Source organism: Drosophila albomicans, chromosome 3, assembly GCF_009650485.2.
Source record: "Drosophila albomicans strain 15112-1751.03 chromosome 3, ASM965048v2, whole genome shotgun sequence".
Classification (NCBI taxonomy): domain Eukaryota; kingdom Metazoa; phylum Arthropoda; class Insecta; order Diptera; family Drosophilidae; genus Drosophila; species Drosophila albomicans.
The window spans coordinates 36,360,837-36,379,985 of NC_047629.2; the positions used below are offsets into that span (position 1 = coordinate 36,360,837).

At 33.2% G+C, this 19,149-nt stretch overlaps 1 protein-coding gene across 2 annotated transcripts in view; it reads left to right on the top strand.

Annotated features, from left to right (window-relative positions):
* The window catches only part of LOC117569548 (myb-like protein AA), a 31,252-nt gene extending 23,357 nt beyond the window's left edge, over positions 1-7,895 (top strand). Inside the window, exon 4 of one of the 2 annotated variants that reach the window (XM_052005862.1) lies at positions 7,241-7,895. The gene's annotated coding sequence lies outside the window, so the exon portion shown is untranslated. Of the gene's footprint in view, positions 1-6,599; positions 6,615-7,240 lie in introns of those variants that run through there. The other variant, XM_052005863.1, reaches the window with a different exon arrangement.
* The last annotated feature ends 11,254 nt before the right edge of the window (positions 7,896-19,149 follow it).

Here is a 19,149-nt window from a genome sequence, read left to right on the forward strand (position 1 = left end):
TTTTATTTGCTATGTATTTACCTTTTTTCAACTATTGAGAACATAATGAAAAAAAAGTACGAAATATTGAATTGCACTTCTCTTGGGGAAATGCATAAAATGACATAATGAAATTGTGCGGAAAGTAAACGAGCCAGCAGAGGCTAGAGACACGCCTACTTCGACTGGATCAAACCGGATGGCAGAGTGAACTGGTCGGTGGCATTCTTGGCCATGGCCATAGGCATCAGTCGGTGAGCCTATGAGACACGACAAGGAAACATGTCACGTGCGAAACTCAACTCCACCCACGTCAAATACTGACGGACACAAAGCTCATGTGGAGCTGAGGAAAGTCCTTCAATGGACTCCGAAGAGAGGAACAGAAGCAATAGCTGGCCTTGGTGAATGTGATCCATTCCCAATGCTGTTTGCATTTTTCGCATGAAATTGACGTTTCATTTGTTATAATATGCATTGAGGCAACATTTCGATACTCATAAATATTTAACAGACATTCATCTCAGTTGGGAGAAACGTTAAAGGCGACAGCGGACCCCGAGGCAACGGCAGCTGCAACGGGATGCGGATATCGCAGACACAGATACACAGACAAAGATACATATACTATGATAAAGATACGGATACAGGCGCATGTCTGAATGCACGTTATGGTCATAAAAAGCTTGAGGTTGCCCCATGCAATGTGTATGGGCGTTGAAACATGCAACCAATAACAGCAACAACAGCAACAACTGGAATGGAAAGCGAGAAAAGCAGACTAAAGACATACGACATAAAGGTATACTGAAGCATCAGAGAGATCAATGTTGTCAAGTGTCTTAATAATTGATTTAAATCATGCTACTTTTGCTGCATGCCACAACGCTTTAATCAGCGTTAAATTACAGGATAAACAAATAAGAAAGTTACAGTCGAGTGTGCTCGACTGTGAGATACCCGCTACCCATTTTTAATAAGGGCAAAATATTGCGGTATTATTTTCAAAATATACCGAAAATACTAAAAAAATACTAAAAATATACCAAATGGTGTATTTGGTATATCGATATAGTACCACATTCAAAATATACCATAGACGGCACAAAACACCAGATTGTCAGCCAAAGCAACTCAGACCACTAGTAAGTAGGCGTTTTTGCCATACAAAAGTATTTTTTTAATAACTACTATAGTAATTATTGTATATACCACAATTCGCAACTCTAGCTTTAAAATTAGGCTTGTTATTCGATTTTTTTGATTTGCGGGGGCGGAAGTGGGCGTGGTAAAAATTTGAAACCAACTTGATCTGCGTGCAAACATAACAAATGCTGTCGAAAAAAAATTATAGCTCTATCTGTTATAGTCTCTGAGATCTAGGTGTTCATACGGACAGACGGACAGACACACAGACGGACAGACGGACATGGCTATATCGTCTCGGCTGTTGCCGCTGATCAAGAATATATATACTTTATAGGGTCGGAGATGCCTCCTTCTACCTGTTACATACATTTTCTGCCGGCACAAAGTTATAATACCCTTCTACCCTATGGGTAGCGGGTATAAAAATTCCAACTATTTGACTACAAAACTGTTTAAGTGTCATGTCAGTATGTTGAATAGTTTTAAAAAGGCGAGCATCAAGCTTTTGCGTGGCTAAGATTGCAAATGATGGATTTAAGAACAAAATTTATTAATTGGAGAACATTTCCATCTGAAATGAAGATTTTCCAACCAATTATGGAAGATTGTAATCTTATTCAAAATAATGTTCAGTCTTAAATTCTTGATTCAATAATTTGTTATTTCAATAGTACTTAACTGAAGATTTCTTATAATTAAAACATTTTTACTCTGTATACACTATAAGATATATGGTGATCATCTTCTAAATTCTTTTTCCGGAAAAAATTTACATTATAGTCCTCTAATTGATTAGTTTATTCCTTTTATGTTATCTGTTTAAATTCAAAATGTAAAATTGGCCTTTACTCATTTTCATTTATGAAATTTCCCTTCAAATTATTCTAATAAACTGTTTCAAATAAAAATAAAAAATATATTAATTTCAATAAATATGGCTCTCTTTTTTTATTAAGTCGTAAAGAAAAGATCTTTACAATGAAAGAAAGCAAAATATTGTATGCGAGCATTTAAAACTCATTTGAGTTTTGCGAATTGCGTTCTTTTCGCATGTGCCACTTGCTGATTATGTTGTTGTAGCTATTCCAATGTGTTGCTGTTGTTGTATCACAATTTTTATAACGTTATTTCCCAACTGAGTTAAGTAGCAAAATTCGCACACACACTTCGCATAATTACGCAAAGTGAGCGCGTTGGCAAAAATGTAAAAAAAACCAAGTAAGCAGGTTGATTGCAATGAATTTTTTACCTTTTTAATTAGTTCTTTTTGTTGTTTATAATTTGGCTAGATTCTCTGAGATTTAGCGACATATATAGCGGCAGCAGTTTCAATTCAATTAAATAAATTTCTATGATTTTTACGGATCAACATAATACTTATTTGTGCACCGCTTAAAGTAGTTCTCACTTAACTGCCACCGAACTACGCTTAGCGGCATATTTTACCCTATAGACAAAAACGAAAGAAAATTTAATACAAAACAATAATAATTAATAATTTATGTTAGATATTAATTTAAAATTCCATAAAATATTAAATTTGTTTATTTTTTTTAAAGTCCTGTCAACTGTATGTAAATTTTCATAAATCTTAGAAATAAATAGTTTAGTCTTATTATTTAATTATGTAACTCACTGTCTACTTAGTATAGTAAAATATGACTGAAAAGTAATTTTCAATTATTTAATCTTAGGATGCTTTGCATTTTATTATTGCTGGACGGAAAAGAAAATAAATTTATAATCAATATTCATTCTTACTAAATTTTAATTGAGTACAAAATGCTTTTGACCGATCTTTTTCTCAAATTAGTACTTTTAATGAATTTTGGTGAAAAAGCGCCGTACATTAATTCGGGCAATTGCACCTACGCAGATAATGTTCAGCTGAATTTTGCATGCGATGCCAAATTAACGAAAACAATGTGGCTTCGTTGGGGTGATAATAGAGTCAGCAAATCGGAGGAATACGCTGTGTGGGAGAGTTCGAAGGAAAAGGATGCGGTTGTACTTGTCTCATTCAAGAAATCCAAGCTGTTTGACTACAAAACCATTAAAATCGACTCACTGCATTACAAGATATTTGGTGTCGAAAATGGCAAAGATGTTGAAATCGAATTGAAGGATGGCAACACGAATTGCTTTGCCTTTGGCGTACGCTATGTAAGCGATCTAAGAAACCATTGTCTGGACCTCGACTACAATCCAGATGATATTGTTGCCTTTCCCATAATCCACTATTCCAAGCCTATATTAATATTCTAAAATCATGTCTGTAAATGTGTATCGTATGTTCGAATATAAGTTAGAAAAACGTGACAAATCATGTGTGATAATTTTGATGTTGCTATTGCAACTTGTATTTTGGGATTCGTTGAATTATTAATATTCCCATTCAGAGTGAGACAAAATAATTTATTTTTCGAAATTGGCAAATAGAGCAAACTTGATTGACGCTTCATTAATTTCCTATATATGTGTGTATATAATTATAATCATAAATAAATTAATAAATACTGCAATGCAATCAATTTAAATGGGATTTGGATGAAATAGGGAATATCTCCCTTAGTGGCCGTAAAGTGTGCATAACAGCCACACTGTGATTTCATTATTTGATATATGTATATAAATTCATTTTCCTCGTTTAATGCTTTCATATACAACAAAAACTTAAACAAATGCAGAAAAATACAAACTCAAATATTTTTCTTCTATATTCCACTGTCTCGCTCCAATTTGTTGCCGATAAGCGAGAAGCAGTTGCACATAACCTAAAACAAAAAATTTGAGTTTTGCGAAATGCGGACTTTTGGTATGTGCCACTTGCTGATTATATTGTTGTAGCTATTCCAATGTGTTGCTGTTGTTGTATCACAATTTTTATAACGTTATTTCCCAACTGAGTTAAGTAGCAAAATTCGCACACACACTTCGCATAATTACGCAAAGTGAGCGCGTTGGCAAAAATGTAAAAAAAAACCAAGTAAGCAGGTTGATTGCAATGAAACTTGGAATGAGAGAAAGGATGGCTGGGTAGCAGGATGTGTTACACCCACTTATACACACACTCTCACACACACATAATTACAAAAAAAAAGAACTGTAATTAGTGGTGGGAAATTAGTGTTATCCTAGAGCGCAAAAACATTGGAAAAAATTCCCACCTCGTGAAAAGTAAACGAGCTCAAAAGTGAAATGAAACACATGCTGATAGTTATTTAATCTGTGAGTGTAAGTGTTGAGTGAGTGCGTGTGTGAGTGTGTGCTGAGTGAGTGTATTTGTTGATGTATGAATAGAAACAGGTGTAAACTGTACAAGCAACCACTAACTTTCCCTCTACTCTCTGCTTTTCAAGGCATTGAAGGCGCCACCCTTGCCACCTCTTTTCCCTCCCCTCACTCTCCCCCTCTCCCTTCGGCAGAAGCTCTAGCGATTTCATAAAGCATGCAATTTGGGTCAACAACTCGACTGAGATTGCGACTGCGACTGCGGCTCCTAGCCTAGCATAAGCTGGCAGCGAGTCAGGAGGTCAGGGGTCAAAACGTGGGGGTGGCGAGCGGATTTGACGGTCGGTGTTTGGTGTGGCAAAAACAACTTTTTTATGAACTGTTAAATTTCCAATTAGCGCTGATTGTTGCGATTTAACTGCAAAACAAACAGCGCGTGTGAGTCAAAGACTTTCTTTGCCCCCCACTTTGCTTTTAACTCAAGCTTCTGCATTCACCTCTTGCCTGGGGGTAACGCATGTTAGGGTTGAGCATATGTTGTTAAACATTATTGAAGATCAACAGCAAAAGGTGGAGTTGGAAAATTGGCATAGAGAATGGCTAAAAAGCGACTTAGCAGAGGGCGATTAAAGAATTAATAACTGAAAAATAGATAGATAGAATAGACAGAGAAAAAGTCAAAGAAGTTATACCAAAATATCAATCTAAAAACTGTTCTATGTATATTAGCGTTCTCATAGTGTATTTTTTATTTTTTAATATTTCGATATTACTGCTGCCAATCAGAGAGAGAGGGAAAGACTGAGTGAAGCCCTAGCAGAAAGCAAAGCAGGAAATTTTTTTAGGTTCTTGTTTTAATGAATTAATTCCATTGGGACTACATATTTACCCGCATGAGTAATTTCAATCGAAATAATGTGGATACACTTACAAATATTTTGAAAAGGAATGAAAATACTGCCACTACCATTTAGGCTGTAGTTTGAAAGCTTTTCCCAAGCTTAGTTTATATAGCAGTTTTATGGTTTATGTCGCTCTGGCTTATCTCAGTGGACTAATGAATTGCATTCGTTAATATATTATAAACTAAAACAATAATAAAAGTCTATATACAGTTGCAAACTTCTAATGTAAATTGATCCAATGTGAGCTTTTACTGTCTGATTATTGTAATAAATATTTAAAAAGTTACTCGTCAATTACAATTTAATTATTTTTTAATGTTATAATAATGTTTTGCGGGCTTTTTAGTGGAATTTTTAAAGCGAAACTATTTGCAAAAGATGTGTTATTTTTAATTTAATTATGTAAATCGTTTTTAACCAACTTAACTACAAAACATATAATTTGTATTCAACTTCAAACATAAAAAACTATCAATTGATTAACAACAATAATTAATTCAGCCATTCATTAGTTCCCTCATTTAATTATGAAACTATTTAAACTTATATTTAGCCCACCATAACAATCTCGAAATTAGTTCGTGGCAAATGCGCGTGCCACTTGTGGCAGCATTTTCTAAAGAGAATTGAGAAATGCATAGAGAAATATTGTTGCAAGTGGCACGTGGCCCTGCGGCATGCCGCATTCATTGCAATAAAAATTGTTTATTGAAATGTGAAGACACGCAAAGCGCACTAAAAAAAAAGAGAAAAAAAAATTGGAAAATGTATTACAAAATTGCCTGACGAAATGGGCAATTGTGCTGAGCTGGACTCATCTATTTGTACAGTTGGCACTCTAAATTTAATTAAAAAATGTCCGCCTATCTTTGTCTCTTTTCTTTCTATTTTTTTTTTTTTTTGCGTAACTATTTCTGGCATTTTCAGTGTTTTCTTTTTTTGTTCTACTAATTTTGAGCTGCCTTTTGCTGCTGTGCACTTGAACTGCCAAAGCAATGCAGGCGCAATAATTTTCATGTTGTGCAAAATTGTGTTGGAAGTCTCAAACAATGGAACTCAAAATACAATGGATTATAACGGAACGCATACAATAAATGCCAATAGACGGAGCAAGCAACAAAAACAACAACAACAACGATGACTAAAAACTGGACTAACTGGAAACTCCTCTTTCCAGTTTTCAACTTTATTCAAAAGCCAAAAGATTTGCAGCCAGACAATAGCTGTAGTGGGAGGCTCGGAGTTTGCTAAAGGTGTTGCACACTCACACACACACACACACACATATACGCAGCAACAATTTATAAATAATAATTTTTTGTTGTCTGCTTACAGGCGCCGGTGTCGTCTACAGCCAACTGGCAACTGCCACGCGCCTTTGTCTAGCCCAAAACACCAGCAACAACAACAACAAAAATAAGGGATAAACTAAATAATATTAAACTAGCAAATACTCTGCACTTTCTAAACTAAAATATCACAATTCAATTACATCATAATATAAAATCATAAGCTATGATTTAAAATTTTAAAATAAAAATAGTTTTATACAAATTTATTTTTACCTTTTTAATTAGTTCTTTTTGTTGTTTATAATTTGGTTAGATTCTCTGAGATTTAGCGACATTTTTATAGCGGCAGCTGTTTCAATTCAATTAAATATAATTCTATGATTTTTATGGATCAACATAATACTTGTTTGTGCACCGCTTAAAGTAATTCTCACTTAACTGCCCCCGAACTACGCTTAGCGGCATATTTTACCATATAGACAAATACGAAAGAAAATTGAATACAAAACAATAATAATTAATTAATTATGTTAGATATTAATTTAAAATTCCATGAAACTGTATGTAAATCTTCATAAATCTTGGAAATAAATAGTTTAGTCTTATTATTTAATTAACTAACTCACTGTCTACTTAGTATAGTAAAATATGACTGAAAAGTAATTTTCAATTATTTAATCTTAGGATGCTTTGCTTAGTGTCACATGTATATAATATATCCGTATTATTGCTGGACGGAAAAGAAAATAAATTTATAATCAATATTCTTCATTCTTACTAAATTTTAATTGAGTTCAAAATGCTTCTAACCGATTTGTTTATCAAATTAGTACTTTTAATGCAAAGTGGCAATGCGCCGTATATTAATTCGGGCAATTGCACCTACGCAGATAATGTTCAGCTGAATTTTGTATGCGATGCCAAATTAACCAAAACAATGTGGCTTCGTTGGGGTGATAATAGAGTCAGCAAATCGGAGGAATACGCTGTGTGGGAGAGTTCGAAGGAAAAGGATGCGGTTGTACTGGTCTCATTCAAGAAATCCAAGCTGTTTGACTACAAAACCATTAAAATGGACTCACTGCATTACAAGATATTTGGTGTCGAAAATGGCAAAGATGTTGAAATCGAATTGAAGGATGGCAACACGAATTGCTTTGCCTTTGGCGTACGCTATGTAAGCGATCTAAGAAACCATTGTCTGGACCTCGACTACAATCCAGATGATATTGTTGCCTTTCCCATAATCCACTATTCCAAGCCTATATTAATATTCTAAAATCATGTCTGTAAATGTGTATCGTGATATGTACGAATATAAGTTGGAAAAACGTGACAATTCATGTGTGATAATGTTGATGTTGCTATTGCAACTTGTATTTTGGGGTTAGTTGAATTATTAATATTCCCATTCAGAGTGAGACAAAATAATTTATTTTTCGAAATTGGCAAATAGAGCAAACTTGATTGACGCTTCATTAATATTCTATATATGTATGTATATAATTATAATCATAAATAAATTAATAAATACTGCAATGCAATCAATTTAAATGAGATATGGATGAAATAAGAATAAAACGGTTTTACATATTTTCTTATAATATTAATCATATACAACTATATCTCTCTTAGTGGCCGTAAAGTGTGCATAACAGCCACACTGTGATTTCTTTATTTTATATATGGGTAATTCCATGGCGAAATTTTGTCCCTTGCGAGACTTTTACAGTGCACTGCAGTGAATATAACATAAACTGAAACAATTTTAAAAATAAGTGAATGTTATTCTTAAAGCTCTAGATAAGCACTATATTTAGAGCTAAGATTGATTTTAGGAACTTGATCTGTTTTCCGATAAAATATATAAGTTCGTTCATTTTTTGATTTTGCGTACGAATTGGTTAATTTTTGCAATTATCACAACAGAAAACAAAACAGTAAAAAAATTCCAAAACCATATTTAGCTCTGATTAAAGTACTTATCTAGAGCTATAAAAATAAACTTTTCTTATTTTCAAAATTGTTTCAGTTTATGTTATTTTCAATGTAAAGAGTCTCGCACGGGACAAATTCCGTTTTGGAATTACCCATATATAAATACTTGTTCCTCGTTTAATGCTTACATATACAACAAAAATTTAAACAAATGCAGAAAAATACAAATTCAAATACTTTTCTTCTATATTCCACTGTCTCGTTTACATTTTTTTCCGTTAAGCGAGAAGCAGTTGCACATAACCTAAAACAAAAATGTTATTAAGTCATTATTTAATTGCACATATGTACATAATAAAAAATTATGAAAAGAAATGCAGACAAATACAAATTTAAATACTTTTCTTCTATTTTCTCCTTGCTATCCACTGTTTCGCTCCAATTTGTTGCCGTTAAGCGTGAAGTAGTTGCCCATAGCCTCAAAAAAAACTGTTATGAAGTCATTATTTAATTGCAGGGTACATATGAAACAAAAATTAAAGAAAATACATACAAATATAAATTTTAACTAGTTTTCTTTTTTTTTATTTATTTAATTATTATTTTCACTTTGCTATCCACTGTTTCGCTGTTGTCGTTAAGCGAGAAGCAGTTGCACATAACCTGAAAAAAATGCTGTTATAAAGTAATTTAACTACAGGGTATTACAAAGCGTAACTAAACCAATTGCTAATGGTTAGCATACTTTGGCAGTTGGCCTTCTCCAGTTGCTGTTGATGATGAAGTGCGGACAGTTCGTAACTAGGCAATAAACTACGAGCATACCTGGTCACACCTGTTCAGCAGGTCTCCCAAACCATCTCACTGTCCACTTTTCATTGTTTAATTGTTTGTCGCTCTCTTTTGCCCCTTCCCCGTCTTCGTCCCCGTCTTTCAATTTCTTTTACCAGCTTTCTCGTAAATTTACGAGAAAATTCTTGGCTTTTGTTTTGGGCCATTTTGCTGGGGCATTTTTTAGTCCAACTTGCTGCCAGAGCTGAGCTGAGCTGAGCTGCTCTGGCTTCTTGTTGAGTTGTTGTCGTCAATCTTATGGGCCAGTTAATTTAGTCAGGCATATTTATAAGCCGAAATTGTCTGTCCCTCTGCCTCTGTCCCTTAGCTTGTCTGTGTTTGTTGTCTTTGTTATTAATGGCCTGCCATTTAGATAGACATCAGTTCAAGGAAGACAAAGACAAGCTCCTTTGCAAACTTCTCTTTGGCAAAAATCTTAAGCTTGTCGACTATTGTGTAATGCTTGAATGAAGAATGTATAATTTGTCAATAACACAATATACATGTTCTTCTTAGTGTTTGATTCAAGAATTTAGAAAATACAAAAAATATTAAACCCTTCATTCAATTGATAAATACCTCAAAGTGAATACAGCATTGATTCAATAGCTTTATAATACCCATTCACAAAATTCATATTTTTATCCTTTTTCGATTCTAATGCTCAATACAAATTACATGAAAAAAAGGGTTATTTTAGAAATGTTCAATTCAAATGGAAATGCGAAGCATTTTCAATATGCACCAATAATCCAGTTAGGAGCTTAAATTATTAATTACAAAGCAGTCGAACAAACTGTAGTTGTGCAATAATCAAATGCAAATAATATTTTCATATGCCTTTTTTCGGATGAAAAGATTGTCGAAAAATATTCAAGCTGCATTATAAAAAAGTTTTTGTTTATTTGTGCTTTCGTAATCTGTATAAAATTGACTAAAGTCCAACTGAGCTAACTAATCATTTTATTTGCTCTTCAGCATAAACATAGAAACATATGAATAAATAGACATGAAAATATAAAAATTCATTGCAAATAATAACACAACAATTTATTTTATTGATGACAATTTCTATCTGAGCACTCGCTGTTTTTTGTGCATACCAAATCAGAATCATCAGCGTTCAGTATCTGATGATGCTGATGCAGCAGCAATAACAACATCAACAACATGACCAAAAAGTGACCAAACAATGTCCAACTAGTCGAGTCAAGCACACACACACACATACATACACTCGAATTTCAATTGTATTATATGAAATGAAAGAGTTAAAAAAATTGCAGAGCAACAAATGATAAAGCAAACGATAAGTATTAGACTTGTATTTGCTCTAACAAATGTTTGTTGAAAGTAAGTACTCAATAACTTGACCAACTTTATTATGCTTTCTGAATACTCTTAAATCTTTCAAGGGATCTGTAGTCAATTTTTTAATTTATTGAACTTTTAAATGAAATATACATTAATAATATTATATTATATTATATATTGTAGATAGAATGTATGTTTTCATCTTTTGTTTTCAGTTTAACCAGAGCTTAACAAAACTTGACTTTATTATACTACATTGGCATCTAAGTCCAATAAATTGAAGTTTATTCATAGAATTTTAAGTAAAGGAAATATTAATAAAATATATTATAATTTTTTATTTTAATGATTTGTCTTTGTTCAATAAGAATTAATTTAATATGGAACAAATTATTCCTGGCTTTACAATTCATTGTAATTAATTTAATTATTATATAATATTAAAAGAAATTCTAATAAAATACTATAGTTACATATTTTAAATGCAATTTTTATTTGCATTTTTAGCACTAAAACAAATTATTTTAGTTTTTATCTTATAGTGGCAACCAATCTCATAAAACTGCAGTAATTATAATTATAAATTAAATTAAATAATAACAAATTTAATAAGTTGATTAATTATAAAAATAAAATAAATATTTACATACTTTTACATAAATTGTACATATAGTTGAAGTTACTTTTGCACTATCTTTATATGTATATTTAAAACTGAAGTTATCTTTATTTTAAAAAGCGTAACATACTTTTCAGCATAGCCGATGGCCTTTGCACTTTTATGTAAAGAATTTAGTTTATAAATAAATATACACACATACATATGCTCATCTGCAAAAACATATATCAATCTATAGTTGCTTACTTGCACACACACACACACATGTAGTGAACAATAATTCGCTGTTGCCTTTGAAGCATTTGGTTCGTTTGCATTGTTGAAATTCACAATTGCGATTCATCAAAAATAGATTAGATTTTCATTGCATATGTTACAATGGCATCGATATCATCCATAACCAAACATACTTACATACATATAGTGCATATATCCATATCGCTGCTTGCATCAGGGACACTTCATCGATGTCCTTTATAGCCTTGTCCCATGCTCATGTTGATGTTCATGTCCTGTCTACTCATTTCCGTTGCACGTATTTGTCGAGCAGTAATCAAACAATGCAATGTTTATTATGCATTATTCTTTTTATCGGCGACACTACAAAGCACTTTTTATGAGTCTCATTCGCATTTTTTTTTTGTTTTTTTTCAGAAGTGAAATGCATAATATTATGACACACGAGTAGTAATTGTAAAAAACTAAGGTCATGATTGTATGATGTGTAAATTACCCAACGAATTTAATTCACATCAAGTACGAGATGTTTTTTAAGAGCAACGTGGTACTTAATTAAACAAAGGAACTTAATTTTTTTATGTAAAAAGTTTCTTTGTTTAAAAAGTGAAAACAGCTTTAATTGTAGTGTAGACTCTACCAGCTACTTAATTGGTTATTATGAAAGAATATTAGAGTTTAAGATAAGCTTAAAGTGCTTTTAATTAAAACTAATAAGATTGAAATCTAAAATCAAATCAATTTTTAAAAATTTACAACATTTTCTTTCTCAAATGGAATACAAACTTTAGAGTAGTAATGTCAGCTCTTAATTGATATTTATAAAAGCAATTGAAAGACTGAGAGATGAATTTGAAGTGTTATTAATTTCATTTAAAAAAATTTCTGAATGAAGTAAATGGACTTTCATGTATAAAGTAATCAATCAATTGATTATTGTTAAAGCAATTTAATGACTGAAAGATGATTTCAAAGTGTTAATTATTTTATTTAAAAAAATTTAATAAACCGAATTTCTCAAATTCTAAAATGCCTATCTTCATTCTTACAAACTTTGTTGTTTCAGAAAGTGAAAGAACATCAAATTGAAGAATAGACAATGCCATTAATTATTGGCTTTTTCTAAAACCAAATATTTGAAAGAAAAGTTTGAGAGGCTATTAATTTAATTTTAAAAAATTTCGACTTCAATTAAATAAATAAATATCTTGAAGATTTACAATAATATTTTTTGCTTATCTAAAAAAAACTGATACCAAATTTCTAAAAAATAACAAAAATATACTTTGAATACGTCTCCATAAAATGAAGTCTAATAAATCAAAAAAATTTCTGAAAATAAATAACAAAAATATGCTTTGCTTCCGTTTTAATCAAATCGTATTTGTTAAGAGTTAAAAGAACATAAGTTCTCCACTTTGATACTCTTCAAATAGAATTGCTTAAAACTTTGCATCATTTTTAGAGAAGCTCTTCAAAAACTTGGCTAGTTTTCTTGTGAAGGAAACAAGTTCAAAATGATATTAATTTGTTTAGCCGAAAAGCGCAGTCGTTATGTGTCACTAATTCTCGAGTTGTGCTCATTTAATGCAACATAAGTGGCAAGTGTGAGTGTGTGTGTGAGGAAGCAAGCAAATGCAATCCTTTCTGCATGGCCTTTGGGGGCAGTCACTTATGCACGTAATATCCTGTCGTTGGGCACGTCTCAGCTGCAGTGTGCAAGTCAATTCCAAAGCACTTGCAAAATGCCAAAGTTGGGAAGTTGTAAGCCCAAGTTCTGGGCCACATTTAGAAGCGATTGAGCAGTGGTTGGATAGAAGACGGACATACGACACGCACGCAGGACACTTGACCAAAACAAAAAGTGAAGTGTGGCACATGCACAGGACACGAGACAAGTTCTTTGGCTCAGATTTAAAGCGTTAAGTAAACACTTAAAGGCCACAACTAAGTAAGCCACAAAGCACAAACACACACACCCACACACACATGAAAAAATTAAAAGAAAATAAAATAGTGAGGCGTGCCTTAAAGCGTGTAAAGTTTGAGGCAACTTCTGGTGGTGGTCACAGGATGACGATGCGCTTAAATTATGCCACATTCATAATGCAACAGAGTCGAAGAGGAGCAGCAGCAGCAGCTTGCCTCTGGCGTCGTCCTATTTGACATATCCTTGGGCGAAACTCTGCCAAACTCAGCCACAAGCATCGGGCATTAAATTTTATGCCGGTCATATCCTTGAGCCCAACACACATCCTGCTAGCGACTGCTAAATGGCGACTGGCTCCAGTTTCCAGTTTCCAACTCCAGCTCCAACTTCAGCTCCATCTCGAACATCTTTTCCCTGGTTAAACTCAACTTAATGCCAAGGCTTTTGGGCCCATTATTTCAGCGCGTTTTCTTCCCATTTTGTTGTACATGAGTAGTCGACTTGTTGTTGTTGTTGTTCCTGTTTCGATTTTCCTTATACATATATTTTATTTTATTTTATTTAAGAAGTTTGTTGCCACAGTTTACTCTTTTTTGCCCACATTCGACTAAAGTCAAAAAAATTTATTTAAAGTTCAAACTTGCCTTTTCTTTTCCCTCTTACTCCATTTTTTTTCTGCGCTTACAGCTTGATTTTATTTTACGACAGTTTTGTGCTTTGTTTTCTGGCCAACTTGAGCTCACTTCTTGTGGCTCACACAGAAATAATTTGCCTTAGTCAACTATTAAGGAATATTCTTGATAGCAGATAAAATTATCAAATTTGTGCAGAGCTCGAAAGAAACTGGATGCTAGTTAGTTTTATATTGCAGCAAAGTTGGTTGGATTTAACAGCATGCAGAGTAGTTGGGCATTTTTTTTAAATAATTGCTTTAAATCTAGTTAATTTTATTAATAATAATACTAAGTACTATATAAATTATATTGTTTTTCTGTAACTAATAAATAATTAAATAAAAATTTACTTGTAAATTTGATTTGCTGCAAAAAAAATAATAATAATAAAGTCTAAAATTCTTACGAAAAATATCATTAATTTACAATATTAAGGAATATTTTGCTGTATTGATATACTCGAAATTAAAATTTTTTTAACTGGCTGAAATAAAATTTTTTTTAGGAATTAGGACTAGAAGAAATAGACATTAATGAATATATTGTCTCAAAAACTATAAAAACAAAAGTGCTAGAAATAATATGATTATAGGCAATATCATTTAAGTCTATTTTATTTCTTTATTTATTATGCTAAATCTTTTTTTTAATACTAAATTTAATATACAGAAAAGAGAATCAAGTTCAGAGTTAATTAATTGAATGAGTCGAAACTAGGAGATGCAAAATATATATTGAAATGATTTGCTCTGATAATTTTCCCCAGAACACAATAAGTCGATATAAATATTATTTGTTTAGTAAGTTAAATATTAAATATTACATGAAAATATATTTAAACATTACTGGTAATGTTAAGTTAAATATATTCAATAAAAATATATTTAAGGATTACAAGTGTAATCACAAAAGAGAATATGGATTTAAATAAAATGTAGTACTTAGATGAGATCAAATACCTATTGCTGTTATCGATGAAGCAACACTTCATTAGCGTGCAAATAAAATAAAAATTAACTTGAAGAGCAGGTGAATATTACTTCGATCGAAGGTGCAAGAAATCTTTTCCTTTAACTAGCAAAGGCAACTGCTGCAATGCTCGACATTGAGATGTAGAGCCAATCAGGGATGCTGATACTGATGCGGCTGCTTCTGTTCCAGCTGCTGTTGTCAGGACTCCCAGCGGTGGATGCACTTACGCAGCTGTGAAGTGGAGATTGCAGAGAGACAGAGACGGAGACGGAGATAGAAAGAGAAGGAGAGAGCGTTGACAATGCTGGCCGTAACTCAAACTTGTCGCACGGCATGGGCCATGGCTTAAAGTGGCACGCCCCCTAACAAAGCCACGTTGTGCCAAACGCCCACAGCAAAGCTGACAGTTTTTCTTTACTTTTACGAGCGGCTGAAAGTCGTGAAACAAGTGAAGAAAAAACAAAACGCAAGACTGAGAGAGAGAGGGGAAAGAGGTGTGCACGTGTGCCAACAATCTAGAATCTACAGCAGAGCATTTGCATCTAAAAGTTTTTGCATCTGCATGCTCATCCTTGGCTGGGCAATGTTTGCCGCACGTGCCACACGTAAAACTTAAAAATGCGCCACCAACAGCTGCCACCAGCTGCTTCCGGCTGCTCCCAAACAGCGAACTGCGAACTGCAAACTGTAAACTGCAAGCCCTGTGTGTAACTGTTGCTATCGATACCAGTTGCCGACTCCGTCCCGATTCCCTCCATTCAGTCCACTTCCCCTTACTCTCTTTATGGCACATTTAATATGCCATTTTTATATGTTTGCACAGGGTATTATGATTATGTTATGAGTCCCAGCCTGAACGCCTGGATTCGTGATCGCAAATTGCAAACAATAAAAGTTGGCTAAAACCCTCACGCACTTTCCCATTGCATCCAAAGTTGTAAGACTGCAGATTACCCGAAAATATTTAGGGATAGCTTGAAAGTTTTTAAGGGTAATTGAAAGAGGATCTCACAATATTTGAATTGGAATAAGAAAAGGCTTTATTCTTTGTGTATTTAATTATTTTATTTTTGGCTTGAGAATTAATTTAGTTACCAACATTTTTTTTAAATAAGATGTTTTAACTAATATTCTTTTAGCATAGTGTTAAGTCGCCAGAATTAGTCGTTGAATTAGTAATTATACATAAAAATACTTTTATTTATGATAAATCATTTTGTTTCTAATTTAAACTGAAATCTGGCAATGCCTTCTAAAAATTGTGACTGTCAATTTCGAAGATTTCAAAACATTATTAATATTCAATAAGAGATTAAAATTAATTTCAACTAATTGCCCAACTTTCTTTTCATAGCTATGTATAATTTATTATTTGTTAATTCAAAGATTATTATACACTTTATACTTTTCTTATTGAAATTGCAAAATTTCACATTTAATAAATAACTTAAAGTTGGTTATAATTTTGGGGCGTAATTTTAACGATTTATTTTTACTTGTTTATATCTTATTTTATTTATTTAATAAGAGATTCAATCAGTTCAAACTACTACTATTTAATTAGTAAATATTTCAATAGAGGTTTTTTAAGCAAAATATTTATTTACCATAAATATGTTTTTATAATTTTGGGGCACAATTTTCATTATGTTTTATACTTTTAGATATATGTACATACATATTTTTTGTTCTTATTTTTTAATAAGCGATGTTATCAGCATATTTAATTAATAATACACATTTTACGCATTTATTTAACGCTCATTTGTAGAGCACACAGAATTCGTTGCAATTTGATTTGAGCAATTTGCGCGTGTCTTATTTTCGCAGCATACTTTTAGATACTTTTGCCAGTGCGTTGGCACTTTGCATTTTTAACACAGCTTCCCTTTTGTCTCTCACTCTTTTGCACTTCCCTCTCTGTCTCTGTGTCGCTCTCGCTCTCTTTTTGTGGCTGTCTGTTTCAGTGTCATTCCCTGCAGAGTGGCTCGGCGCAGGTTGCACCGTAATTTACCAACTATATCCGCCTTGTTACCTCGCTCAGTGTCTCGCTGGGCGGGCCGCATGGGCCGGATGCGGAAGCGTGCCATAAAAGTGGCATATTTGCCGCATCCTGTTGACAATAACTGGGCCATGGCGCCTGCAACTGGCAACCAGCAACCAGCGACCGGGCAACTTCGGAACTCCGCAACTCGGCTAGTGGCAACTCCCAGCAGCGGTAAATGATGCGCGATTTTTTGGCTTTGACTTTATGTTCAGTGCGGCTTTTGTTTAGCATTCTTGTTCGCTGAAATTGGGTTGAAGTTTTAAAGCCATCGATAGGTTATCAATAAATGGCAAAGTTTGAAGGGTAAAACAGATAATACATATTGAGTAGATTTAAATTCTTGTATAATAAAATAAAAGTAAACACGTATGGAAGCTATGTTACAGTCAAGTGTGCTCGACTGTGAGATACCGGCTACTCATTTATGTGGTATTAATGTTAAAATACACCAAATTTACTAGCTTGTAAATGCTTTTACAAGCAAAAAGATACTAGACCACAATTGAGTATGTTCAATGCTTATAGTATATCATTAGACTTATTTACCACAAGGTGAAAAAAAGTCCTTTATGTTTGTCAAAATTTTTGCGTAACAGGTACCATTCTTATTTTCTTTATAATCAAGAGACAATTTTATTTATGGTGTTAAAATTTAACAATAAAGGATTTGAAAGAAATGCGTCTATTAGAACCAAAATGTTTGCGTCTTCATACACTTTCAAAAAAGAAAGGCATCTCTTTTACCTTATTACTGCAATTTAAAATTTTTCTTATGGTTTTAATACTAAAACATACTAGACTTAAAGCTAAAGGGTCTATAACAGTCAAATTGACTGCGAATTTCTTAATTATTTATCTTTAAACTAGTCTGCAGGGTAATTTAGTCTGTACTCGATTAACTTTAATTTAAAATACTTTCACTTGTAAAAACTTATTTTGCTTATATCCGAATACAGTGTTGAGAGTTACAATCAATAATTGAGTATGCTTGACTGCAATAAACCCTTTCAATAAGGTCAAAAAGTTGCAAAATATATTTAAATCACAATTTAAATACTTAAGTTAAAAATCCAAACACAAACCCAATTTATAAGTCAATTTCCCTTGACTTCCACATTGTTTTTTCAAGTTGTGCTTAACTTTTGGTTGGTCCTCTGAGTGACCCAGTGACCGCTCTTCAATAAATAACGGCAATTGTAGAACAAAACTAGAGTAAACTGACCGCCTATAATTCGTACAAGTTTATGTCCAAGCTATTTAATACTACGACATTTGGCCATCTCTTTTATATATTTTTTGGTGCGCTCATCTCGAACCATAAATCGCCAGAGAATGGAGCCTTTCGATTTGGTCCCTGCTCGTTCGGCCACAATACAAAAGCCCCAATAATTGACACATAAATAATTTTAAATAACTTACTTACTACCAGCCGAGAGGCGAAGAGTATTCGTGCCGGGTGGGGGCGTGGCATGGCGCAACTCTCGAATCCACACGCCCACACAATCTTATTAAAAATGTCCCCCGATAATATGTATAGAGACCGAGGGGCAGAGCTTGAGCTGTAGTCCCAACACAAGTCTATAGTTGGCCGCATGTTTGTGCAATTTTTAACTGGCACCGCTGGGATAAATCATAAAAGGATATTTTTGTGGCAAGCAACAGCACAAGACACCAGCGGGGGCAGCACAAAAAAAAAGAAGCAGATAGAAAAAAACCAAATGAAAATAAAGCAAAGATTGGGGCCATTACTTGGGAGCATAATATTTTTACAAGCTCTGCTTTTAATGTGGCCAATTGGCTTTCCCACTGTCTACTTCCCCTCTCTCTCCTCTCGCTTCTCCGCACTTTGCTCCTTCGCTGTATATCCGTATTTATTGACATTTCTTTGGCACTTTGCGTAAAACTACTTTGAGCGCCTTTAGAGATTTCCCTTTGCCTTTGATGCCACATAAAACTAACATCAATAAAAGTCTCGGCAAATGCCTCAGGTGTCCTTTGGCTCGCAACCAGTGCTAAAAAAATGTCCATACA